This window comes from Bison bison, unplaced genomic scaffold, assembly GCF_000754665.1.
Source record: "Bison bison bison isolate TAMUID 2011002044 unplaced genomic scaffold, Bison_UMD1.0 scf7180017864020, whole genome shotgun sequence".
Lineage (NCBI taxonomy): Eukaryota > Metazoa > Chordata > Mammalia > Artiodactyla > Bovidae > Bison > Bison bison.
The window spans coordinates 1755623-1782753 of record NW_011494592.1 but is presented as its reverse complement, the minus strand read 5'-3'; the positions used below and the strand labels follow the sequence as shown (position 1 = coordinate 1782753).

The 27131-nt window shown below is 45.5% G+C and overlaps 1 protein-coding gene across 2 annotated transcripts in view; it reads right to left on the bottom strand.

Moving 5' to 3' along the window:
- NCK2 (NCK adaptor protein 2) overlaps nucleotides 1-27131 on the bottom strand; it is a 117322-nt gene that overhangs the window by 34800 nt on the left and 55391 nt on the right. For both annotated transcript variants that reach the window (XM_010834122.1, XM_010834124.1), the window contains exon 2: nucleotides 16052-16232. The gene's annotated coding sequence lies outside the window, so the exon portion shown is untranslated. The remainder of the gene's footprint in view (nucleotides 1-16051; nucleotides 16233-27131) is intronic.

The following is a 27131-nucleotide window of genomic DNA, read 5'->3' as shown; positions in this document are numbered from 1 at the left end:
ACATGGTTCACCTAGATAGTTTGATATGTATGGGCATTACTCCTAGTAGTATTTGTTTGTTGTCTTTTGTTGCTTTGCTCCTTCCGTGCAGGCTGAGACCTAATCTCCTGCAAGTACAGTAAAATAATTTACCTATTTTTGCAGACCCTATTCATAGGATAAAAAAAATTAAGATTGCCTTTTACTTTTGAAACATTTATATTTGATGAAGTTGCTGTCTTGAGTTTAGTATTGATATTGTGAAAATGAATGCAATTTGGATTTCACATTTCTTAATGTTTGTTCTTATTAGGTCTTTAAAAGTTGCTTCTGACACCGTTTCCCTGACTGAGTCTCCTTAAAGCAAGTGTACTATTTTAAAGTATTTGCAAAATAAACAAAGGGGGGAAAACAGTGTGATAAATGAGAGAAAACAATGAAAGTGTTATTTTTGTTTGGGCTGACCTTGGCATGGTTACTTGTGGCATTCTTTTTCCGTGGGCTGCTGTAGGCACTTGCATAGACTTAGTGGCCTGAAACAGCCCAAGTTCATTCCCTTACAGTTCTGTGGGGCAGAAGTCCCAGCTGGGTCTCACTGGAGCTGAGTCAAGGTATGGGCAGGGCCATGTCCCTTCTGGAGAGTTCAGAGAAGAATGGTCCTTATGTCTTCCAGCTTCTGGGCACTGCCCTGGTCCAGGCAGGCTCCTCTCTTATTCTTCTGCCTCCTCTCCTGCTCACAGGGCCTCTGTGGTCACAAAGGCCTACAAGGGTGTTCCCTCAAGATAAGCTGATCAGTAACCTCCTTCCCCCCATGTTTCCCCACATAGCCTAACATATTCACAGGTTTCCAAGGAGGAAGATGTGGACATCTTTGGGGGCCAGGCTAATATTCTTCCTACTTGTTTAGTTGCTAAGTCGTGTCTGACTTTGTGACCCCATGGACTGTAGCCCTCCAGGCTCCTCTGTCCATGGGATTCTCTAGGAAAGTATACTGGAGTGGGTTGTCATACTGAAAACCTCTATTTGAGTGAATTTCTATAATTGATTGACTGCAATGAAAGCATGAGCTCTTATAAAGAAAAAGCCTTAAGACCCATATTGAAGTAGATTACCTTATTGGACTAATTCAGAATGTATGTTGAAAATCAAGGTAAGGATGACTTTCCCCCCCCATGTAGTCAGTCTCTTTTCTTACCGGTTGCTCTCTAAACCAATTATCTGCTCATAGCTCTATATTTGGATACGTCTATATCTACGTGTGCACACAGGTATTTTTCTGAAATTACAGGTTAATATGCTAGAGGTAAAATATTACACTCGTTTTGTTGGTCCTTTTGTCTCTGTTTTGAATTGAATTCAATAAATCATATTTCATCCAGGTAAGGTTTATATTACAAATGGGACTGGCAACATTTTAAAGCTGTTTATGACCCTGGTCTTCTTTGAGGCTGGCTAGATCAGTCATTCTGTAGAAGGGTGATGAGGCAGGTGCATATTAACCTTGAATCATCAGTGCCTTTCCTTGACCTTCCCATTAGGCCGGGTGGCTGCAGCCGCTGTCAGCACATAACGGGCTCTCCCACACAGTGAACAGGTGAACAGGTAACCTCAGGCGACGCAGGTGATCCTGGGGAAGGAAAGCCTCATCTGCGCTGAATGGGGCCCACCCTGCTCTTCAAGAAGGAACCCGTCCTGTGGTCACTGCCATTTCTCTTGGCTAGGTCATTCTTCTCTCTCCTGGATTGTCTTTCCTGCCTGCTGACAGCAGACACTGTCCATTAGCCATTGAAGGGCTGCCCTCTGCTCCGCTGCCTGGAGCACCCAGCCCTGCTTCACTTTCTCTCCTCCTCTTTCACAGGCCCCTCCTCAAGCTTCTGACCTAGGCTGTCTGGGGGGCCTCGACTCTATCCTTTTGCTCCCTCTCTAAACAAGCTGCTCCCAAGTGCAGCTTCCAGCCCTGCCCCCCAAGACGTGGACCCCTCCCCCACCTCTGAGACACCTCCAACTGTTCTCCAACTCACCCAAACGGAACTCTCCACCATCTACACCAAACCACAGCAAAAGAAAACCAATCAAAGAGTGACCACAAAATCCACCCCCCCCCGTCTCCCCAGGCCCCCTCTGAGTCCATGAGCATAAGATGAACATCCGTCCACGTGCCCAAAAGGCAAAAATCTTGGCACGTCTCGCAGAATACATGCGCCCCATTCATTTCATTTCAGTTCAGTTCACCTTCAAAATACTTCTCAAATTTTACCACCGTCAGACCCTCCACTGCCCAGCTCCAAGCCAGCCCCACCTGGGCCCAGACCATACAGTTTTTTCTCCCCAACTGGGTCAGTCTCCACCCTCGCAGTCTGCCTCCCCAGCAGTGGCCTGTGATGCTCCTAAACGGACGAACGGTAGGTTGTGTCTCCTCCGTTCAAGCCTCGTGCCCTTCCCACCACAGGAGAACACAATCCGAGGCCAGCTCTTCCTCCAAGCTCACACTCTCTGCTCCTCTTGCCTCCCCTGCCCCCTCCCCCCGTCCCCAAATTCACAGCCCACCCTGATGAAACCAAGTGTCCGCCCAGCTCATCTGAAAGAACCGCTGCACCCACAGCTGCTCCCCCACAACACACACACACTTTCCTGTTCTGCTTTCTCTCTCCCTGGCACTTACTGGGATCTCACGTACATTTTTATTGTCTGTTTTCTCGCTGAATAAGATTCCTCGCAAACAAGGATTGTGTCTCCTCATAAACCGAGCACTTGTAAGGGCCTGAGCCTGTGTACCCAGAGAGCACGTGAACAGCAGCATGGGTGCTCTTTGCCAGCAGCTGTGTGGCTTCCACCACCAGAACTCTCATGGACACAAGACACTGAGATGCTGCTTCTTGTGCTTAAGTCCCGATGTGCAGCCAGAATCACAATTAAGGAACTTTATTTAAAACAATCTCACCTTAGATAGGGGCTTCCCTGGTGGCTCGGTGGTAAAGAATCTGCCTGCAATGCAGGAAGACGAAGGTCTGATTCCTGGTTAGGGAAGATCCCCTGGAGAAGGGGATGGCAACCCACTCCAGTATTCTTGCCTGGGAAATCCCATGGAGAGAGGAGCTTGGTGGACTACACAGTCCATGGGGGTCGCAGAGAGTCAGACACAACTGAATCGCTAACACATACTTTCGCACTCACCTTTGATACCGTCATTGTTATTCTACATAATAAGGGCTCTTCATTCATGAGGGAAGCCATGGAATAATTTCAATTAAAATTTAAAATTTTGTGTCATTCAGCTACTTTGAGAAAAAGGGGGAAAATACACAGAATATACATAAATATTCATGAAATACAGATCAATAAGGAAGGGCAAAATTCCAACTTTTTCTGACAACTGATAAGAGCAGCAACAGAAAAGGAAAGATGAAAGTTCAGCAAAGCTCATTAAACTACTGAGGAAGCGCTGTCTCAGACCTGGAGACATACCTGTCAATAAAATGATTTGAAAACTTTGCATTTATCTTTAACAGTCCCCAAATTTAAAAACAGGATGTTGAACACTGAAGCAATACAAAGCATACACATAATCCTTATAGCAGAGCTGTAAGAATATAAGACTCCCTTTTATAGGAAAGCATTAAAGTATATAAATAGTGGTATGCATAGCTGACACAGTAAAAAATCATTCTAGTTCAAATAAATCTCGATTCTCTAATGGGAATTACCAATCCTCCCAGATCAAAATATGATGAAACTGGCAATTTGTATGGAAACACAAAAGATCCTGAACAGCCAAAGCAATCTTGAGAAAGAATGGAGCAGGAGGAATCAAACTTCCTGATTCAGACTATACTACAAAGTTACAGTCATCAGTATGTAACACACGGACAGTATGGTACTGGCACAAAAACAGAAATATAGACCAACGGAAGAAGACAGAAAGCCCAGGGATAAACCCACACACCTGTGGATACCACCTTATCTTTGACAAAGGAGGCAAGAATGTACAATGGGGCAAAGACAGCCTCTTCAATAAGTGGTGCTGGGAAAACTGGACAGCTACGTATAAAAGAATGAAATTAGAATACTTTCTCAAAGATAAACTCAAAATGGATTAAAGACCTAAATGTAAGGCCAGAAACTATAAGACTCTTAGAGGAAAACATAGAACACTCTCTGACATAAATCACAGCAAGATCCTCTATGACCCACCTCCTAGACTAATGGAAATTATAACAAAAATAAACAAACGGGACCTAATTAAACTTAAAAGCTTTTGCACAGCAAAAGAAACTATAAACAAGGTGAAAAGGCATCCCTCAGAATAGGAGAAAATGATAGCAAATGGAACAACTGACAAAGAATTAGTCTCCAAAATATATAAGCATCTCATGCAGCTCAATACCAGAAAAACAAACAACCCAATCAAAAAGTGGGCAGATGATCTAAATAGACATTTCTCCAAAGAAGACATACAGATGGCTAATGAACACTTGAAAAGATGCTCAGCATCATTCATTATTAGAGAAAAGCAAATCAAAACTACAATGAGGTTATCACTTTGTTCCAGTCAGAATGGCCATCACCAAAAAAATCTACAAATGAATGCTGGAGAGGGTGTGGAGAAAAGGGAACCCTCTTGCACTGTTTGTGGGAATGCAAATTGATACAGCCACTATGGATGTTAGATTGGAGGAGATTCCTTAAAAAAACTAGGAATAAAACTACCATATGACCCAGCAATCCCACTACTAGACATACCCTGCTGCTGCTGCTAAGTCACTTCAGTCGTGTCTGACTCTGTGTGACCCCATAGACGGCAGCCCACCACGCTCCCCCGTCCCTGGGATTCTCCAGGCAAGAACACTGGAGTGGGTTGCCATTTCCTTCTCCAATGCATGAAAGTGAAAAGTGAAAGTGAAGTCGCTCAACCATGTCTGACCCTCAGCGACCCCATGGACTGCAGCCTACCAGGCTCCTCCATCCATGGGATTTTCCAGGCAAGAGTACTGGAGTGGGGTGCCATTCGTTCTCCGGCACATACCCTGAGGAAACCATAATTGAAAAAGACACATGTATCTTAAAGTTCACTGAAGCACTGTTTACAATAGCTAGGACAAGGAAGCAACCTGATGTCCATCAACAGATGAATGGATAAAGAAGTAGTGGTATGCATATATACAATGGAATATTAGCTATAAAAAGGAACACATTTGAGTCAATTTTAATGAAGTAGATGAACCAAGAGCCTATTATACAGAGTGAAATAAGTCAGAAAGATAAAAAAAAAATCGTACATTAACCCATATATATGGACTCTAGAAAGATGGCACTGATGAGCCTATTTGCAGGGCAGCAAGGGAGACACAGACACAGAGAACAGACTTGTGGACACAGTGGGGGAAGGAGAGGGTGGGACGAACTGAAAGGGTAGCATGGAAACGTATACACCCCACACGTAAAACAGACGGCCAGCGGGAATGTGCTATGTGACTCAGGGAGCTCCATCCCGTGTTCTGTGACCATCTACAGGGGTGGGATGGGGACAGAGGTGGGACAGAGGCTCAAGGGGGAGGGGATAAATGGATTCCTATGGCTGATTCACACTGACATGTGGCAGAAACCAACACAATGTTGTAAAGCAATTATCCTCTAATTAAAAATAAAGAAATAGAAAAAATATGATGAAATTGGGACTTCCTTGATGGTCCAGTGGTTAAGATTTCACTTTCTAATGCAGGGGGTACAGGTTTGATCTCTAGTTGGAGAACTAAGATTCCCACATGCCTCTGAGGCCAAAAAAAAACAAAACATAAAACAGAAGCAATATTGTAGCAAATTCAATAAAGACTTCAAAGAACGTCAAAAAATATTTTAAAAATAGGATACTTGTAAAGTAACCAGTATATATAATGACAAAAGACCGGTTCCCAGAATATATAAAGAGTCCTGCAGTTCAAGAAGCAACAGAACAACAACTCAATTGAAAGCAAATGGAGACAAAGTCATTCATTGTCCAGAAAGACAGCATAGATGATGAATCAACTCAGAAAAGCTCACTGTGTCCATGATCCGATACCACAGGGGCAATGCCTTTTAACACTAGATGGACAGAAATGGGCCAGGCTGATGATGTGAGCATCAGGGAGGCTGGGAGGCAGTGGAGATCCTCCTATTGTGCCAGAACAGGAGGAAGGCAGTTCTGCCTGGGAAGATGATGTGGGGTTGGATGGAAAGCTGGATGCTGACACAGTACCAGGAAGCATCTCCACGCCTCATCCACAGCACAGAAATTGCGCTTGGTCCAGAGCAACCCTGCTTCTGACAGTTAAAGAGGGGCTTTGAAAAAGTGCAAGTGTCAGTCGCTCTGTCGTGTCTGTCTCTTTGCAACCCCATGGACTGAAGCTAGCTGGGCTCCTCTGTCCATAGCATTTTCCAGGCAAGAGAACTGGAGTAGGTAGTCATTCCCTTCTCCAGGAGATTGTCCTGACCCAGGGATTGAACCCAAGTCTCCTGCACTGGCAGACGATTCTTTACTGTCTGAACCACCAGAGAAGCCCACCACATCTGGGGGTGGGTGCCAAATATCCATTTTGATCTTTGGTCCCTGTTTTTATTGGGTTATATGTATTTTTGATACTGAGTTGCTTGTTGCTGTTATTGTTTAGGAATTAAGTCCATGGGGTCGCAAAGAGTCGGACGACTTAGTCACTTATGTCCACTGAGTCGGTGATGCCATCCAACCATCCTCTGCTGTGCCCTTCTCCTCCTGCATTCAATCGTTCCCAGCATCAGGGTCTTTTCCAATGAGTCAGCTCCTCCTGTCAGGTGACCAAAGTACTGGAGTTTAGCATCAGTCCTTCCAATGAATATTCAGAGCTGATTTCCTGTAGGATTGACTGGTTTGATCGCCTTGATGACCAAGGGACTCTCAAGAGTCTTCTGCAGAACCACAGTTCAAAACTGTCAGTTCTTCAGCACTCAGCTTTCTCTATGGCCCAAGTGTCACATCTGTACACAACCCCTGGAAAAACCATTAGCTTTGACTATCTAGACCTTGGTTGGCAAACTGTTATCTCTGTATGCGTCACAAAATCTACTGTAAGAACTCAGGTTAAGAGCACAGGCTCTTCATGCCCAATCCCTCCAACCAAAGCGAGGCTGACTGGGGGCCGGAGTAGGGTGGTCCTCAGATTCCCTGCATTTCCCACTCATTCCCCGAGTCCTGGACTGCGGGGTGGGGGGCGCCAGAAAGAAAGCAGCATTCTACAGAAATGCCCCCTGTGGATGAAGCATTCCACTTCCCCCAGTGAGCTGGGGGCTGCCCTGGGCTGCCCCTGACCATGGCCTGCCCACTTATGCCTGGGGAGGTCTGCACACAGGTGGGAGAGCCAGGGCAGGCCAGAGAGCCTCCAACTCCATCAATTCACATGTCAATGTGACTGTTGGTCAAAGTCGACTCCAAGAGGCTCAGAAGGCAGATGTCATTTCACAGTGAGATGCAGGGTTGGCCCCCACTTGGGGACCAGCAGGTAGACACGGTCACCCCCCTCAGCAAGCACTGAGGGCCACTGGCCTCCATTCAAAACTGCTTCTGCTACTGTCTTGCTTGTTAACACAGCACCAAAAACTGCTCCCCTTAAACTGATCTTTCATGGTTTCAGTTATTCATACCTTTCATATCAGTTACTCATTCAATTCATACCATACTACTCAATATGATTTTATAACCATCTCAACATCTTGAAATCAAATAGTTTCCATAATAGCCAACAGCAAAGTTAATTCTGATCAGCAGAAACCTAAAACTCAAGGTGCTTTTCCACTCTCTGCACTGAGACAGGCTCGCAACAGGAGAAGGTAGGACCCCCGGAGCCACCAGTGACCCTCCAACTGTGTTCCTGGACCACCAGGCTGCTCATTGCGGTTTTCTACACTTCAGAAAAACTGTAGGCAAAAAAAAAAAAAAAAACCTCCAGACTGGCACACACTGCAGTGGGTCCATACAGGAACTCTCATCCGGCCATGGATGGGCTCAGCATTTCTCAGCTTTACTGACGTACGCTTAGAAGTGACATGTATTAAATGTGTATAGATGGATGAGTTTGGACATATGCATATACCCTTGATCCCCAAAACAAGGTAATAAATACACCCATTACCTCCAAAAAATTTACCCATTTGAGGTCTAGTTTGCTTCTGAAAAGCTGACACCCCTACCCGGCAACACACACAGACACAGGACGAATATGTTTTTGCTTTTCTGGAGGAAGGATGCCAAGAAGAACTCTTCATCTCTCCTAATTTTGGAACCTCAAGTGCAGCAGCGCTCTATTTAAAGCTCCAAGTGGCTGGAGTGGCCTGTTTCTTAGAATTGTACACACGCGGTCCAGGGACGCTGAGACCAGCACAGCGTCTGTGTGGTCAGCACCCCCATAGCCCCCATGCAGCCCTGAGTCAGGCATCACCATCTGCTGGGCCGTCCTGGCAAATAAAGTGAACTCTTCAGGCTCTTTTCCACCTTTTATAAAATGGGGGGGAGATAGCCACATCACCTGATCTTAGAATTTATAAGAAAATTCATTTGCAAACTATAAGGTACAATTCAGAGAGTAGTGAAGACATGACTGTAAAGCTATGAATTCATTTCTATAATCTTTCCTAAGGAAAAGAATGGGGGTGGCAGGGGCAAGGGTTTGCTTTTTGTGTTTTTAATTTGGCCACCTTTGATGTGAAGAGCTGACTCACTGGAAACAACCCTGATGATGAGAAAGATGGAGGGCAAGAGGAAAAGGGGGCAGCAGAGGATGAGATGGTTGGATGGTATCACTGACTCAATGGATGTGAGTTTGAGCAAACTCCGGGAGACGGTGGAAGACAGAGAAGCCTGGCGAGATGCAGTCCATGGAGCCGCAAAGAGTCGGATATGATTTAGAGACTGAACAGCAACAATCTGTGTCCAGCCTTCAAGCAAGTCACACTGATGGGGCATGTTGGCTGTGACAGAAAAGGGAAATGCTTGCCTAAGCTTTGACCATCACCTCAACCAGCAGAAAAGGATGATTTTGTGGCTGCACAAAGAAACGATCAATCTTGATTTTCTGTGGCTTTGCTCTTGACACAGGTACTATGGAAAACGCAGGGGACACAAGGGATGATCACGCACACAGGAAGGGTAGGAGGTCCCTCTGCCTCCACAAATGACTTCTCTCAGAGGTCAGACGGTCAACTGGGGGCCACAAACACACAGTGACCCCTGAGACGGATACAAGTGCAGGTCCGAAGACTACTGAGCTGGCGCTGGGGTCTCGGGAGGAACGAAGCCTCTGGGGGATTCAGGTCTCGGCTCCCACCCTCAACCCCTTCCAAAGGCTTCCTTCATGCATTCCTTGAGATTCCAAAGGGACTGGTTTCCAAACCAACCTTTGTTGCTGGAGATTTTGCAAGGGAAAATAAATAAAATTCACTGTCGAGCAAGAATGAAAGGCTTTGGGTCAGAAAGATGTGGGTGCACAGCCCACTTTGTCCTACGAGCACTGGGTTGTGGCCAAGTTGTTTCATCTCTCAGAGTGGTGAGGAGTCCCTGGTTTAAGGAAGGCACTCCGATACCAGTCTCCGCCATGTCACTTCTGTGGGATGTCAGAGACAGGAAGCAGAAGGAATACCAGCTTGGAAGCAGTGCACGGGCAGGGCAGAAGGCTGCTGTGTGAGTTCCACTCTGAGACCCTGGGAACCATCTTCGCTCAGTGTCTCTGCCTATGCAATAGGGGGTAATAAGACCTGTATTTCAGCCACAGATAGTGTCCTGGAGGGGTCAAGCCTGAGTCAAGCCCCTGGTAAGTGCCTGGTACTTTACATCTGCCTCCACTGATTCACAAGTAGGTTAACTGTGGCAGAATCAACACTACTTTTTTTTTTTAAGCAACATTCAGTACTTACTGGGCAACTATTTAAACCAATTATTGCAGCTCTAGCCACTACATCTACTAGAACATCAAAGGCTACAGCCAACCCTAGACACTGAGTAACCCCTGATGCTTTCAAATTGTCATGCTAGAGAAGATTCTTGAGAGTCCCTTGGACTGCAAGGAGATCAAACCAGTCAGTCCTAAAGGAAATCAACCTTGAATATTCATTGAAAGGACTGATGCTGAAGCTGAAGCTCCAATACTTCAGCCCCTGATTCCAAGAGTCAACTCATTGCAAAAGACTTTGATGCTGGGAAAGATTGAGGGCAACAGGAGAAGGAGGCAACGGAGAATGAGATGGTCAGATGGCATCACGGACTCAATGGACATGAATTTGAGCAGATTCCGGGAGATAGTGAAAGACAGAGAAGTTTGGAGTGCTACAGTCCATGGGGTCACAAAGAGTTGGACATGACTTAGTGATTGAACAACAACAAATATTTCAAGCAAATATTAGCAGACCTAAAGGGAGAAATAGACAACAATACAGTAATAGTAGGGCACTTCAATATACCACTTTCAACAATGGATAGATCATCCAGGCAGAAAATCAATAAGAAAATTTGTACTTAAACTACACACTAGACCAGATGGACTTGACATTGACAAAGCATTTCATCCAATAGGGGCAGGCAGAACACATATTTTTATAAAGCACACATGGAACATTCTCCAGGATATACAGTATCATATGTTAGGCCAGAAACAAGTATTAATAAAATTAAGAATGAAATTACATCTCTTCCCATCACAATAATCAGTTATAAGAAGAAAATTGGAAAATTCATAAATATATGAAAATTAAATAGCATGTTACTGAACAACCAATGGGTCAAAGAAGAAATAAAAAAATATATGAGACATTAAGAGACACAAACTACCATGAATAAGCAACAAGGATGTATTCTAAAGCACAAGAGAATATAGCCATTATTTTGTAATGATTTTAAATGGAGTACAATGTATAAAGGGCTCCCCTGATAGCTCAGTTGGTAAAGAACCCACCTGCAACGTAGGGGACCCTGGTTTGATTCCTGGGTCAGGAAGATCCCCTGAAGAAGGGATAGGCTACCCACTCCAGCATTCTTGGGCTTCCCTTGTGGCTCAGCTGGTAAAGAATCTGCCTGCAATGTGGGAGACCTGGGTTCGATCCCTGGGTTGGGAAGATTCCCCTGGAGAAGGGAATGGCCACCCACTCCAATATTCTGGCCTGGAGAATTCCATGGACTTTATAGTCCATGGGGGTCGCAAAGAGTTGGACCAACTGAGCAACTTTTGCTTTCACTTTCACAATGCATAAAAAACACTGATCACTACATTGTACATGTGAAACGAATATAACATTGTAAATCAAGTCTATTTCAATAACAAAACTATCTTGAGACAAATTAAAATGGAAACACAATAGACCAAAACTAATGGAATGCATTAAAAGTAGTTCTAGCAGGGAAGTTCAGAGTGATAAAAACCCAGGTTAAAAAAAAACTGAGATCCAAATAAAGAAAACTTTACACCTCAAGGAACCAGAAAAAGAAGACCAAGTGAAGCCCATAGTTAGTAGAAGGAAGGATAGTAATCAGAGAAAAAATAAATGAAATAAAGACTAAAAAGATAACAGAAAAGGTCATTACAATGATGCCTATGCTAACATTTACACCTTGGGTATTCACATCAGCAACTGCCACAGCATGAAATCCAGTCTGGATTATTTTTCTGTGCCCATATGTCTTGTCATCTACGCACCGTCTTCCTGTATAACACCCACGTCCTTCCACCTATTAGACTGCTCTCCTGAAAAAGTCCTCAAGTAGATTTTCAAACAATCTTCAGCACAACATACGAACTATTCACATCCTCCATCTCCAGGAAATACCAGCCAGCCTCCAACAATAGTGAGTCACTGTCAATGCTGAGTTATCCAGGGAATAATTAAGGGCAGACTCTACATTGTTAAGTTCACTCCAGTCCAAATGGAAGGGGCTTGTCTCCACGCTCCTCCAATGATCTCCACTCCCCTCAAATCAGGCAAAGTCAAGGCCGGGGAATTCTCAGGACCTGGCTCCTTAATTTCAACATGGGAGGGATGGTCAGGGGAGAAAAGAATGCAGCGCAGGGACTACAGGCCCTGGATACAGGGGGCTCGGGGGCCCCTCAGGTCACCCAGAGATGCAGCTGACATCCCTCAAGACTGCTCCCCTCGGTCCAGCCCCAGGGACGGCTAGCTGAGACGGCACCAACTTGGGGTGCCCAGTAACGTGGAAATGTTTCCGAGGCTGACTCCTCACTTAGCACCTTACCAGGTTGGCACTGTTTTCTTTCTCTCCAGGACAAGGCAAGTGACAGGCTGACCAAACCGTCACCTTTCCCGTGGGCACATCAAAGACCACTGGCCCAATAGCATATGCCAGTCCCCACCTGTTACTGCTTAAATGATGTGCAGACTGATTACCATGGGCTTCTCAGGTGGCTCAAGGGTAAAGAATTTGCCTGCCATGCAACTGGGCTTGATCCTTGAGTCAGAAGATCCAGAAGTAGGAAATGGCAGCCCACTCCAATATTCTTGCCTGGAGAAGCCCATGGACAGAGGAGCTTGGCAGGCTACAGTCCATGGGGTTGCAGAGTCCAACATGACTTAGCAACTAATCAGCAGCAGCAGCAGCCCTGTGCCTTAAGACCCATGATGCTCCTGCTCCAAGTCCCCTTCTTTAAAATTCACTCAGTTTCCCTGCCTCGGGCACTCGAGACTTGCTCTAAGAACCTGACGTAGCGGTAATCCGGAAACCAGAGCTGTCAGGGTCACACCCTATCCCACAAGGCCACGAGAAAAAGAGTCTGGAACAACTGTATTCCATCTATTTTTGTAGCTGCTAAAACAGTCACAGCAGGAAGAGTAGCCTAGAATCCAGCTGTGCTCACAGTCAATATTTATTACGTGGAAGGACAGATCTACTGATTTTCCCACTGGACAGTTTTCAAAACCACAAAAGCAATTCTTAATAAGAAAATCATGGTTTCGCTGTGTCTGTCATAAACTTAAAAGTCTATTTAAAATTACATGCATACAAATATTTTTCTAAGTATCTTTGCATGATAATCTGCATATAACTGTCCACCGGGCATCACCTCTTGTTTGCATGATGATAACAGACTCTCGCTGGGCACTTATGCAGAACACATCAACACTTCCTCAATTAAGCCTGTGATTTCCCCCTGACTTATGACCTTCTGGAAGAGGACCCTGACAGTCACTTAGAGTCTGCTAATGTCACCCATGACCGAGCTTCTAAAGAAGTCATGCCAAGACTCTATTACTGATGAATCACTAATGAATTCTGTTGACTAGATTCAAGGATTTACACTAATTTCTAGCTTATATTCACATGAAATCTAACAAACCGATTGATATATGACTATACTTACAAATGAGCAAGTTTTAATAGGTTTCCCTTCAACGACTATTTAAAAAATTGAGTGGTCACAGCTAAGATTTTTTTATGAAAAGGAAACCTCCCAGGATTGGACATGAAACACCCAATGCCGTGCACTCACACAAGGTCTGGAAGAGAAACCTGGGAGTGGCTGTTCACTGCCCAGGAGCATGTAAAGCCAGAGAGAGCCAGCAACGTCCTGTGGGGAAAAGGCAGTCTCGGGGTCACTTACGGGGACACAGAGAGGAGGAGGGCTTGGATCAGCTGCTGAGATGAGCTCCAGGTTCTCAATTCCAAATCAGGACCTGACCTGGAAATCACAATGGATGCCCCGCCTCTTCCCCAAACAGGTGGGAAGAGTGTCGCTTGCTCCAAGGAAATAGTAAAGCAGAATTCACCATCGTACTCTAAGAAACATGACATATTGACTCCATGACCTTCTCCTGGCCACACATCAAAGGGGAACATAACTGAAATCCAGGTGGTTCAAAAACAAAAAGGGGGTTGAGGAGAAAAACCTGATTTACAACAAGTTTAGTAGCAGTTTTAGACCAAATAAAAGAAAACTCTAATTTATATTAAAGTAAGAAATCTACAACATTCAAACCAAGAGATTTTGTAGTCCGAAGTCACGGGTTCCAGAATAGTTTAAAGCCAGGTTTATGATTACCAAAGAGGAAAGGTCAGGGGGAGAAATAAATTAGGAGTTTGGGGTTGACATGCATAGACTACTTAATATAAAAATAGATAATTAACAAGGACCTACTATATAGCACAGGGAACTTTATACTCAATATTCTGTAATAACCTAAAAAGGAAAAGAATTTGAAAAAATGTATGTGTGTATTTATATAAGACTGAATCACTCTGCTGTACACCTGAAACACAACATTGCAAAGCAATTATATTCTCTGCTGCTAAGTCACTTCAGTCGTGTCCGACTCTGTCCAACCCCATAGACAGCAGACCACCAGACTCTGCTGTCCCTGGGATTCTCCAGGCAAGAACACTGGAGTGGGTTGCCATTTCCTCCTCCAATGCAGATAAGTGAAAAAGTGAAAGTGAAGTCGCTCAGTCGTGTCCAACTCTTCGAGACCCCGTGGACTCCAGCCTACTAGGCTTCTCCATCCATGGGGATTTTCCAGGCAAGAGTACTGGAGTAGGGTGCCACTGCCTTCTCCGAATTATATTCTCTATTGTAAAACAAAAAAAAATTTTTTTAAAGAATAGTATAAAGGAATTTGTGAATAATAGAAGCAAAATAAGCCTTGAAAGGAAAGCTCATAAATTGGGTGTTATTCCGCCACAAACCTAGACAGTGTGTTAAAAAGCAGAGACATCAGTTTGCTGACAAAGGTCTGTACTGTCGAAGCTATGGTTTTCCCAGTAGTCATGTATGGATGTGAGCATTGGACCACAGAGAAGGCTGAGCACTGCAGAACTGATGCTTTCAAACTGTGGTGCTAGAGAAGGCTCTCGAGAGCCCCTTGGACAGCAAGGAGATCAAAGTAGTCAATCCTGTGCTGTGCTTAGTCACTTCAGTTATGTTCAACTGGAATGGGTTGCCATGCCCTCCTCCAGGGGATCTTCCCAATCCAGGGATTGAACCCAGGTCTCCTGTACTGCAGGCAGATTCTTTACCATCTAGGCCACCAGGGAAGCCCACTCAAGCCTAAAGAAAATCAATTCTGAATATTCACTGGAAGGACTGATGCTGAAGCTTAAACTCCAATATTTTGGCCACCTGATGAGGAAAGCCAACTCACTGGAAAAGACTCTGATGCTGGGAAAGATGGAAGGCAAAAGAAGAGGGTGACAAAGGATGAGATGGTTGGATGGTATCACCAACTCAACGGACATGAGTTTAAGCAAATTCCGGGAGATGGTGAAAGACAGGGAAGCCTGGTGTGCTGCAATCCACAGGGTTGCAAACAGTTGGACACGACAGTGAGTGAACAACAAACCTCCACTTAGGAGACAACACTCTGAAGATGAATTGGACCTTCTCATAAAGCACTTTATTGCCCAGTCAGAGCCAGGACCCCAGAGGAACTGACTGCCAGCCAGCATCTTGTATCATCTAAATCAAATGGTCCAAAATCATGTTAGGGCTGAGAAATGCCTATTGTAGAGACATTCTTTTGTCCAGTACCTGTTATTCCAGGAGCCTTGAATCTCAAGCCATATGCTGTGTCACAAGTACAATTTTAACACATGAGAACATTTCTCATAGGAAAACATAAACCCTCCCTCGGAATCCTTATCCATTTGATGTTTTGATGCAACCTTATCTTCCCAGCATCCAAGCTAGGATGAAGCTTCACAAGATGGAGCTCGCCCTGAAGACAGCTCCTACGTATTCTGGACACCCATCCCACATGACACAGAGAAGGCCCATCTCCCACAGACACAAGCTACCTGTCCAGCCAGGAGCTCAGGCGCCGGGCATCTCACAGGTTGGAGGCACCCACGGTCCTGCCTCCTAGCTTACCTGCTGCCACCATGCACCAAAGCAGGAACAGTGAGTCTAACTTCTGAACCACATCCCTTGGCAACTTACATTTTATAAGGCTCAACAAATCAGAGCTACATTTATTGCCATTTTACTAACGTAAAGCGTACGCCCAGTGCAACGTGGGCATCTAAGGCGAAAGCAGTCACTCCTCCTGCCTGTCTCAGGCGGAAAGCCACACTCACCTTCGGCACCCAGTTACGAGAGGTGACACACAACACAGAGCTCCTCAAAGGCTGAGTTCCTCAGCTGACTGCACCTGAAGTCACCAAGCTGCTGGAGTTCTCCAAATTCTCCTATCCAATTCAAATCTCAGCAGAGAGTGACAATCCAGGAAATTGCTCGAAGAAAAGGAACGTAGGAAATCTGAAAAGAGACAGAAGACACCATTTATCAGGGCAGCTTGCTTGCTGGATTTTAAGTTACTGCTTGAAAAATAACTGATTATTTGTTTACCTGAAACCAATATTTTACTTGTTGTTGTTGTTTAGTCACTCAGTTGTGTCCAACTCCTTGTGACCCATGGACTGTAGCCTGTTAGGCTCCTCTGTCCATGGGATTCCTCAGGCAAGAATAATGGAGTGGGTTGCTGTTTCCTTCTCCAAATATTTTTAATAGACCCCAGGAAAAAATGTGCTTTATATTTACTGACCTCGACCCAAACAAAAACTCCTTTGCCCTGCTCTATTTTCCAGACCCTGGGTCAACGTGGAGGCAGAGGGTAGGTGGGGACCCCCTTGGGGATAACCGAGGGACCCAAGCTCCCAGATCTCTTCCAGCCCCCTCCCCACAATACCGCTGCCCACACCCTCCAAGCCTGCTGAAAACAAAAGAGCAGCTGCCAAGTGGAAATTCAAAAAGCCCGTCTGGGAGCCTAATTAGGGAGAAGAATTGCAGAGAATGGATATCATGTAGAGATTTCATCTCCTGCGCGGACCATTCACTGAGAAAGGCCCCACCAGACCCACAGCTTCGTCCTTATCGGGATGAACACACACACACTCTCTCTCTCTCACTACTATATATCAAATAGATAGCTAACAAGGACCTACTGTATAGCACAAGGAACTCTACTCAATACTCTAATGACACATATGGGAAAAGAATCTGAAAAAGAGAGGCTATACTGTATGTGTACGTCATGTGTATGACTGAGTCACTTTGCTGTACAATGGAAACTAACAAAACATTGTACATCAGCTAGACTCCAAGAAAAATTTTTAAAAAGAAAATATCGCTACAGGAATCTGAAGACAGCATCCTGAAATTACAGAGGAGGAGCCGACAGAGGGTCCCGCAACCCCCTCCCTCCCGGCTGTGGGACTTGGCCTTATGGCCCCTGACACCTGGGTACCTATTTTCAGTCCTGATTTGTCCTTTGAGGGGACCCTGAGGCACTGTGGACTCCAAGAGGGTTCACTGGCATCTTTAATTATGCTTCAAAGCCTGAAGGGATCTGTCCTGACCATTCACTTGTACAAGACCTATTAATTCATCAAACCATGATGATGACTCACAACATTATTAAACACCCCACAGAAGAGTCGAGTTCTATTTTAGTCAAATAGAAAAAGATAATTCAGGGAAGGCTTTAAGGCAAGTTCATAAATGTTGATTAAAAAATGAATTCCATTTATGCATTCTCTGGTATTATTTTAAGGGCTTGGATGATTTTTGTTTAGTTTTGTTTGAATGTATGATTTAACACAAGGGAAAGGTGCTGGGCAGACACACCAGGGATATGAGACCTGGACGAGATCTTAGACGCGCACCAGGATGGAGGCCTTCTCTCTGCCGTGTGTTTTCAGAAACAAGACAAAACAGACGCTTTGCTATCTAGACTCCAGGCCTGACCAAGGATTCCGATTTCTCACTGTGGGCCTGACACATGCCACTTACTGGAGAAACCCACTAGCTAAATACTGCTGTGTCTGCAAACACCACTTCTGTATTAGTATTTTCAGGGGTTCTTCTGGACATAAGTTGTAGCTTTAAAATTTTCATTGGAAAGTGAATGTGCCTGGAGTCAGAGCTCAAGCCAAGGCCCTTGGGCGTCTGGGGGGCTGTCTGAGTTGCCCCCTGTACGCACGGTGTGCTCATGGTGTGTGTATATGTGTGTGTGATTTAATCCTCCCAATAACCTCCTGGGAGAGATACTAATATTCACTTTGCCACAGGACTTAATGTTCTCATAGAGGCAGAGATTCTCCTTAGCAGGCTTGGAGTGAGGAACGCAAGCCTCCAAAGCTGAACCTACCACACCAGCAGCAAGCCTAGTGCCAGAGAATTTATCTTCCTTCCCAGTTCACCAGTGCCACGGCCTGGGTCTGGAAGTCTTGTCCTCTGACACTCGCTGTGGCCATCCAGGTGGATGCCCAGGATCTGAGCCAATGACAAGGTTCCAACCAGAGCCTCCCTGGGAAAGACTGAGGGCAGGAGGAGAAGGGGGTAGCAGAGGATGAGATGGTTGGATGGCATCACTGACTCAATGGACATGAATCTGAGCCAACTCCGGGAGACAGAGAAGGAGCCTGCAATGCTTCAGTCCATGGGGTCGCAAAGAGTCGGACGCAGCTGAACAACAACAAAGATGGCCTAGTTACCTGCGATCCAACTGTGTGAGACGGAGGGGTGGTGTTTTCTTCAAGAAAAGCATCTCACTGACCAAGCGTCAGTGCACGAACCACACACCTTCCTCAGAAGTGAACACAGAGACTAAGCTGTTCCCTTGCTGGGTTTCCATGAAGTCCACCCACTGCCACGTTTAACGTGGACTATTCAAAGCCTCTGTTAAGGACGAGCACTTCAGATCAGGTCTTCAGTACAACCTGTGATAGAATCCACCAGGAAAGCATACACTTTGTAGAAAACCACCTCTGACTGGCAACACTGCCAGGTTTAAGGTCACTGGGGCCAAGGTGGTCACTGGAGAACATTTCACAGCCTGCTCAGGCAGGAGGGGACAGTGCATGCTTGTCTTTACAGGCATTTCCCCACAAGCACCACTTGCATCTCCCCATAGGAATTAAAGCGATGAGGACAGAGTAAAGGATATTAACACAAATACTAAATGCACCCCTTTCTCCACAATGATCTGGACCCCGATCATTCTACCACGGCAAAACCAAAGGACTATCTGAATTCTCTGCAATACTGAGGTTTTCTTTTTCTTGACTGTGTTTTGAAAAGCCTGGGCACAACCTGGGGTTCTCCCTGGTCTCGGGGGGCATTTAGCCAGGACACCAGTGAAGGTGCTCAGGTCAGGTGGCTGCCAACCAGCAGCCCTGTCTGTCCCCACGGGCCTGGCCTCCAGACACCCAAACCATCTGTCCCAGCCCCACCTGAACTCCAGGTGCCCCACGGAGCCTGTCCTGGCTGCTTTTCTGGGCCATCTGGGCGGTTTCCTCTGAACCTCAGTGGGCTGGCCATTCAGGGCTGGTATCCATCACTGACAGACTTCCCTGCAGTAGAGTCTTCAGGATTAATGAGAGGCTCATGACCTTCCATTGAGGCCAAAGGCTGGAGCCCCCCCACTCTTTGGGCAGGATGGACATGCAGTCCTGCCTACTGCCCAGATGACATGAATCCCCTAAAGGCTCCCCATAAAGACCAGCACTCCACCGCCCAACCCACAGAAGCAGAGAAGCAACTGGACAGGTCCCAGGGACACTGTGTTGGTGGCTCCACCTTCACAGCAACCCAGGAGACACAACTCATCGTCGGCTCAGGAACCAAACCACCAGACCCTCAGGCCCAGAGCCAGGATTCAAACCCAGGCCCGCCTGACTGCAGAGCCCCACTGGACTCTTTCTCCCCACATGGATCACCACTAAAGGGCCAGAACCTCCAGACCTGGGCAAAGGTCATCTGTCACCGCCATCAGTCTGGAGTGTCTGCCACAATAGGAGCCCGGCTTCTGCCTCTCAAATCAGGGAAGGACAGTATCATAGTTTCTAAGACGCAAGTCCATGACCACACATGCCACCTTAATCTGAGAACAAACTTGTGGTTACCAAGGGGTGGGATCGGGGTGGCTGGGGAGGTTGGGGTTAGCAGATATAAGCTATTATCTATAGGATGGATAAACAACAAGGTCCTACTGTATAACACAGGGAATTATATTCAACATCCTGTGATTCAGACTTAGAGAATGAACTTATGGTTGCTGGAGGGAGGGATGAGGGGAAGGGATAGGTAGGGAGTTTGGGATGGAAATGAACACATTGCTGTATTTAAAATGGATAACTAACAAGGACCTACTGTATAGTATAGGAAACTCTGCTCGGTGTTATGTGGCAGCCTGGATGGGAGCGGACTTTGGGGGAGAATGGATACATGTGTATGTATGGCTGAGTCCCTTCACTGTTCACCTGAAACTATCACAACATTGTTAATCAGCTCTACTCCAATATAAAATAAAAAGTTAAAAAAAACCCTATGATAAACCATAATGGAAATGAATATAAAAAATAACATATATATGTGTATAACTGAGTCACTTTGCTATACAGCAGAAATTAACACATCGTTAAAATTAATAAAGTACATACATAAATAAAAACAAAGGCACTATTTCTCTTAGATGTCAATGCAGAAAAAAATTACTGAGTTACACTGTTTGACTGTTGAACACTGCACATAAGCTCAAGACTCTTGGATTATGCCAGATGAGTATCATGACCAAATAGTACATGAGTATGAAATAAACATGCAAGACACACGCAGTGAACTGCCCAGACCCCTCATCTGCAGGACAAGCTAAAGGCAATTATCTTTTTTCTTTTACTAAAAAGAAAAAAACAACACTAATGCTTCCAGGGACAGGACCCCACTTGCTTCTTACTACCCTGTGCGCAGTGCTAACAGTCAGATGCGGGGTCCACATTTCAGAAAGGCCCACCAAATTTGGACTTTTACTCAAGATAAAACTGTCCTGAAAAGGAAACCACCAGATTTTTCTGCCATGGGCTGGAATCAATTTAAATGATAACACTGGTTATCAGCGGACTGCATCTGTGTGAGGATCACAAGTTGATTAATGAAAATGGGGCAGAAAGAGCATGAGTTTCTAACTCTGAACAGCCTCAAGGAGATGTGGCTGGGGAGGTGTGGGGAGCAGGATCACTGGTCAGATGCCGAGCTCTGAGGGTTCTGTGTTCTGAAATAATGCACACATCTGCCTTCAAGTCTTCTAGAACTTCTCAGAGAACAAAACTGCCGGCAGTGGGTCGACCACACACGCCATGACCAAAAGACGTGGCAGGAGCCGTGGGCCCCAGACCTGCTCAGCCCCCACATGCCCCTCCCTCCTTGGTCCTGTTTCTCCACGTCCTCAGTTGTGACGAGGTCTCGACGCCCCTAATCTGTAGCTGTGAGCTCAGCACACGGGAGTGGATGTGAGAATTACCCAAAATTGATGATGTGGGACCAAAATGCATTAATACATTTATCTAAAGTACCATGACAAGGAAGTCATAAGGCAAATCTTAATATGGACTTAAATTTTACGGTCGCTGCCTCAGAATTCTAGCAGATAGGAATAACATTAGTAACACCTGTTCTAATGCTTTATAAGATTCTGTGTATATATTTGATGCTAGCCTCTTAATACAACAGTCCCCATCCTCCAAAAGGCATCATAGGTGTTTCTCTGAACCTATTTCCACTGACCCAAATCAGTTTTCAGAATCAGCATACATGTAGGTGTGTGTATACAACCCTATATACACATACCTGTGTATATATACACATCTCAATGCCATAACTGGATAGTCCAATTACACAAAATATTTTGCAAAGGGTCACCTGCATTCTTTACGAAGTGTCCACAGGATTTCATTGTTGTCCAGGTAATTACACCACAAATAAAAAGCATGCTGACCAAGATAAACCTTAAACATGAAAACACACTATTGAATAAAACCTCTTTTGTTGAAAAAGACAGAAGGAAGGGAAGACAGGAAAGAAAGAAGATATAGACACTGAATTCTCATCTGAGATAACTTATACACACAGGTGATCTAAGTGACATTTCTAACTGTATGTGGCTAATGGTTAAAAAAAATACTTTCAGAGAACAAACTCATGATCATGCCAATTGAATATGAATTTTAATATCACTGTGTTTTTAAAGTATATTTAGCTGCTTTTGAATATTCTGAAAAATGGTCAATATGACTCACCCACATTTTCCCCAAATGCCAGATACTTTCCTACTTTTGTGCCTTTATGTCCATTTCTTCCACCATTTAGGAAGAGATTCACACCTGCAGCTTCCTAAAACTACTGTCCAGCCAAAACCAACTCATCGTCCAGGAGGAATGAACCCAAAGTTCCCCTCTTCTGGAACATTCTACAGGAACGTCCTTCATTCCTGCAGCGATTGCTCTTTTATAACCAAACCGCCCCCATTCAAAGGCAACACAAGTGCCTCCAGCAAGGGACCTCCACATGCTGCCATCCATATGGTTCAGCCACATGGCAGGCTCTCGACAGAATGACTCTTATCAGACATTCATCATCCAATAAACTTACACTTCCTCAGTGATTTCTATAGAATCTGCCACAATGGTACAAAAACCTAAGATCATGGCATCCAGTTCCAGTACTTCAGGGCAAATAGATGGAGATAAAGTGGAAACAGTGACAGACTACTTTCTTGGGCTCCAAAATCTCTGCAGCCATGAAGACACTTGCTCCTTGGCAAGAAAGCTGCGACAAACCTAGACAGCATATTAAAAAGCAGAGACATGACTTTGCCCTCAAAGGTCTGTACAGTCAAAGCTACAGTTTTTCCAGTAGTCATGTACAGATGTGAAAGTCGGACCTTAAAGAAGACTGAGCACCAAAAACTTGATGCTTTCAAACTGTGGTGCTGGAGAAGACTCTTGAGAGTCCCTTGGACTGCAAGGAAATCAAACCTGTCAAACCTAAAGGAAATCAACCCTGAATATTCATTGGAAGGACTGACGCTGAAGCTCAATACTTTGGTCACCTGATGCGAAGAGCCAAGAGCCAACTCACTGGAAAAGACTCTGATTCTGGGAAATACTGAAGACAAAAGGAGAAGGGGGCAGCAGAGGATGAGATTGCTGGATGGCGTCACTGACTCAACAGACATGAATTTAAGCAAACTCTGGGAGATAGTGAAGGACAGCGAAGCCTGGCATGCTGCAGTGCATGGGGCTGCAGAGTCAGACATGACTTAGCGACTGAACAACAATGGCACCATTCAGTGCTCCAGGGTTTAGAATCCTCTTCTCCCAAATTTCAACCCAAGAGACCCTGAATTCCTTACACACAGCCTGATCCAACTCTTGGGTGTCAACATGGAGCCTTCATCACAAATCAGTGCACCCGTGCCAAAACCAAATGATGGTTCTGCTAACGAACCATATGTCTTCATTTTATTGCCATAAATTTATTTTTCTTGAGTATGTCATTGATCAAATAAACTAGCAAGAAGCCAGTGACAGAGACTGAATGAATCAAAGAGGACTTCTAAACTTTCAAGCTCAAAAATGTATAGATGACTTCCCATGGCAACGGCCCAATTAATGCCATCCATAAAGCCATTCATATGCTGTGTCTGGGCTGAAATCCAATTAAGTCATTTCTGTCCGAATATCTCCAAAGAGCCTCCCGCTGAGCTCCAAGTGGAAATAAACATAAAAGCCAGATTAGCTGTGTAAGCACTTCCAGAGCTAAAACACGACAAGAGCATGAAAATCTACATGCCCAGCCTTTCAACTGGGCACAGAGGAAACACATTTCAACGGCCACCTGGCAAAAAGAAAACCCACTTCCTCATGCAGCCAGGTTTCCTCCAACAACCCTCATCCACTGTACACATCAAAGAAAAGCTGAGATCCATTCACTTACATGCACAGAGAAACGACAAACTGGGCTCCACGATGCCATTCTGTGCAGAGGAAACACTCAGGACATGATTTCAAGCCCTCTCAGAATTCAGTGTTTCCCTGGCCTACTCCTTAAGGAGGATGCTTTGAAATCAGTAAATCCTGAAATTCACCACAGTCTCCAAGCATGTAACTTGTTCCGTGAAAACATGAACACAAAGACAGAAGAAAGTTAGGGAACGAGTTAAACCTCCTCTGCACCTTGTGATTCATTATTCAAATTTACAGCAACAGAGACACCACTTTGCTGACACAAGTCAGTATAGTCAAAGCTATGGTTTTTCCAGTAGTCATGTACAGATGTGAGAACTGAATCATAAAGAAGGCTGAGCACCAACGAATTGATGCTTTTGATCTGTGGTGCTGGAGAAGATTCTTGAAAGTCCCTTGGACAACAAGGAGGTCAAACCAGTCAGTCCTAAAGGAAATCAACCCTGAATAGTCAACAGAAGGACTGATCTTGAAGCTCCAATACTTTGGCCACTTGATGCCAAGAGTCGACTCACTGGAAAAGACCCTGATGCTGAGAAAGACTGAGGGCAGGATGGCATCACCGACTCAGTGGACCATGAATCTGAGCCAACCCTGGGAGAGAGTGGAAGACAGAGGAGCCTGGAGTGCTACAGTATATGGGGCCACAAAAAGTCAGACATGACCTAATGACTGAACAAAAAGACAAAAATTATCTTCGGATGATGTGTAAGAGCTGAAATAGGAGTGTTCTAACCACACATTTCAGAAATGGAAGGGTTCCCCTTCCCTACTGCCTGTTCATTGCACACAGAACCACTGAGACCTGCTGAATCAGACCACCTGCAGCTGGTTATGACATCAGCCCCAGGTAAGAACAAAGGGATGCAAAGGGAAGAAGAGAAAGTGAGAAGGACAGAATCAAGAACATTTATCTCCAAACCCTCAGCATCTGAACACCAGGCCTGTCTGAAAGAAGGGGCACGCAGGTGATGAGGCTGGCCACGCCTTCACCCGTGACAAAGGACACAAAGACTCTCTTCCAGGGGACGCTCAGCCCAGTGCACATCTTAGCAGCTGGGCACTGTGCGTGCGTGCTTAGTCACAACAGTCGTGTCCAATTCTCTGCGACCCCACGGACCATGGCCCGCCAGGCTCCTCTGTCCATGGGATTCTCCGGGCAAGAATAATGGAGTGGATTGCCATTTCCTTCTCCAGTGATAAAGTATGAAGTGAGTGAAGTGAAGCCGCTCAGTCGTGTCCGACTTTTTGCGACCCCATGGACTGTAGCCTACCAGGCTCCTCCATCCATGGGATTTTCCAGGCAAGAATACTGGAGTGGGTTGCCATTTCCTTCTCCAGCTGGGCACTGTAGAGACTGCCATTTAGCCTCAGACACCGGGTTTCCTTGGAGAGAGTATCAGTCACCTCATTGCTATAAATAAATGGAAGTCACACTTATTCAATGGAAATGTGAAACATATCTGCTCTGTGCAGACACGGTATGTAAATAAAGCACAATACAGATGCCATCCTTCTTAGGGGATTCAGTCCAGTGAGGGACCGAAGTCAGACATGAGGTGATATGGCAGTGCTGCTTTATCTGCTGCAAGAAAACTTGCCTAAAAAAAATTCAGTTCAACTTTTCTAGATAACTTCTAAAATAGATGTGTCCCATCCAAAGTACCCATTAGTATCTGAGCAGAATTTTAAAATCTTTAAAGGAGACAAGTGAGCAGTGTCTTATATGAACATAATAGTTTTACATAAAGGTGGTTTATGATGGACTAGAAAGCAGGTCTCATCTGTCCTTCCTGAGACTAACCTCCCAACAGTGAGAGGAGCTGCAAGGTCCTTTAGGGCCTCTTCAGCAAGCAAATCCTTCCTAAGTCAAAAAATGACAAGTTTCCTAAAAGTTCTCTCTTCTGGACAGACTTCAAGACAAGTCACTCCGCAAGTATTTCTGAAGCCTTCTGAGTACTATGCGGGGTGCTGGACACACAACAGACAAGACAGACGTAGGCTTCACCCCCACAAAGCAGACAGACAGAGGAGTGGGCCCAAGCGGGGACCTCAGGCCCCTGTGGGTCACCCCCCATCGTCTCTGCACATGGTATGTGGCCTCAGCAGGGATGTCCACTGCAGAGACTGGGTATGCCGATGATGCTTTGCACGTGAGAACACTGACTGAGTCTGCGTCCCCCACAGGCAGCCTCACACCTGCACAGCCCATCTGGCCCCTCACACTACACTTGGCAGGTGGCTTTCTGAGAGGAAGCAGAGACATGTGCCCCTGGTGACCCTCCTGGTCCACTCCTCCACACCACCTGCAGTCCAACGCTGCAGGTTCTCAAGAGTTCTCATTCTGCTTCAGGCCTGGACAACCCGCCCCCCTCCATCCACTCCTCACCTGCAAACCCCACACACCTGTCTCCAGGCCACCATCCACGCTGTGGTACAGACCATGGCCAAGGGCAGGACCCACCTGACACTTTCCTTGGGGAGAATCAAACTAACAGCCCACACTCTGGGGACACCTGTACTCCCAGCCATCACTCCCCACAATGGTCCTCCACCCAAGTGGACGGGCATGGCTCTACCGGGAATGCAGGCAGGACATGTCAAAATGGACAGAAAGGACATGGCTGAGATGCTATCGGAGAGGAACAGCTTGATTAAACAGCACCAGACACTGAATGACAGGGAAGTCCCAGGTGGCTCAATGGTAAAGAATCTGCCTGCCAATGCATTAGATGCCAAGAGACACAGGTTCCCTGGGTCGTGAAGATCCCCTGGAGAAGGGAATGGCAACCCACTCCAGAATCCCATGGACAGAGGAGCCTGGTGGGCTACAGTCCATGGGGTCACAAAGAGTCGGATAAGACTGAGTGAACACACATTGAAAACTATCCACTTGTAAAACAAGACAGATGTCTCTAGGTTCTAAAGAGACAGGACTTCAAACTTACATTCTCAACTCCGAAAAGTAAGGTAAGGACATTTCAGATTCTTTTCCACATATGTATTTATCTATGAAGAAACTTAACCACCATTTTGCTGCCTGGTTAAGCTGCCTGCAATTACCGACCTGCTGTTCACCCTCCTCACGCTGAGATTCATCACCCCAGTGAACTTAACTATGTTCAGGAACCTTGGCAGGCTCATCACAGGCTCCTCCTTCTAAATGCTCCATAAAAATGTTTTTAACCCAAGCTGCAAAGATCTTTGGGGAACCTCTGTAGTCACCTCTGACGACATAAAGATGAAAGTATTCCACTCTTCGTCTTTTCTCTTCAAATCAGTCCCCAGACTCTAAGGTTACTTTTTATTCAATTGAAATGCAATTCACAGACCATAAAAATTCACTAACTAAAGT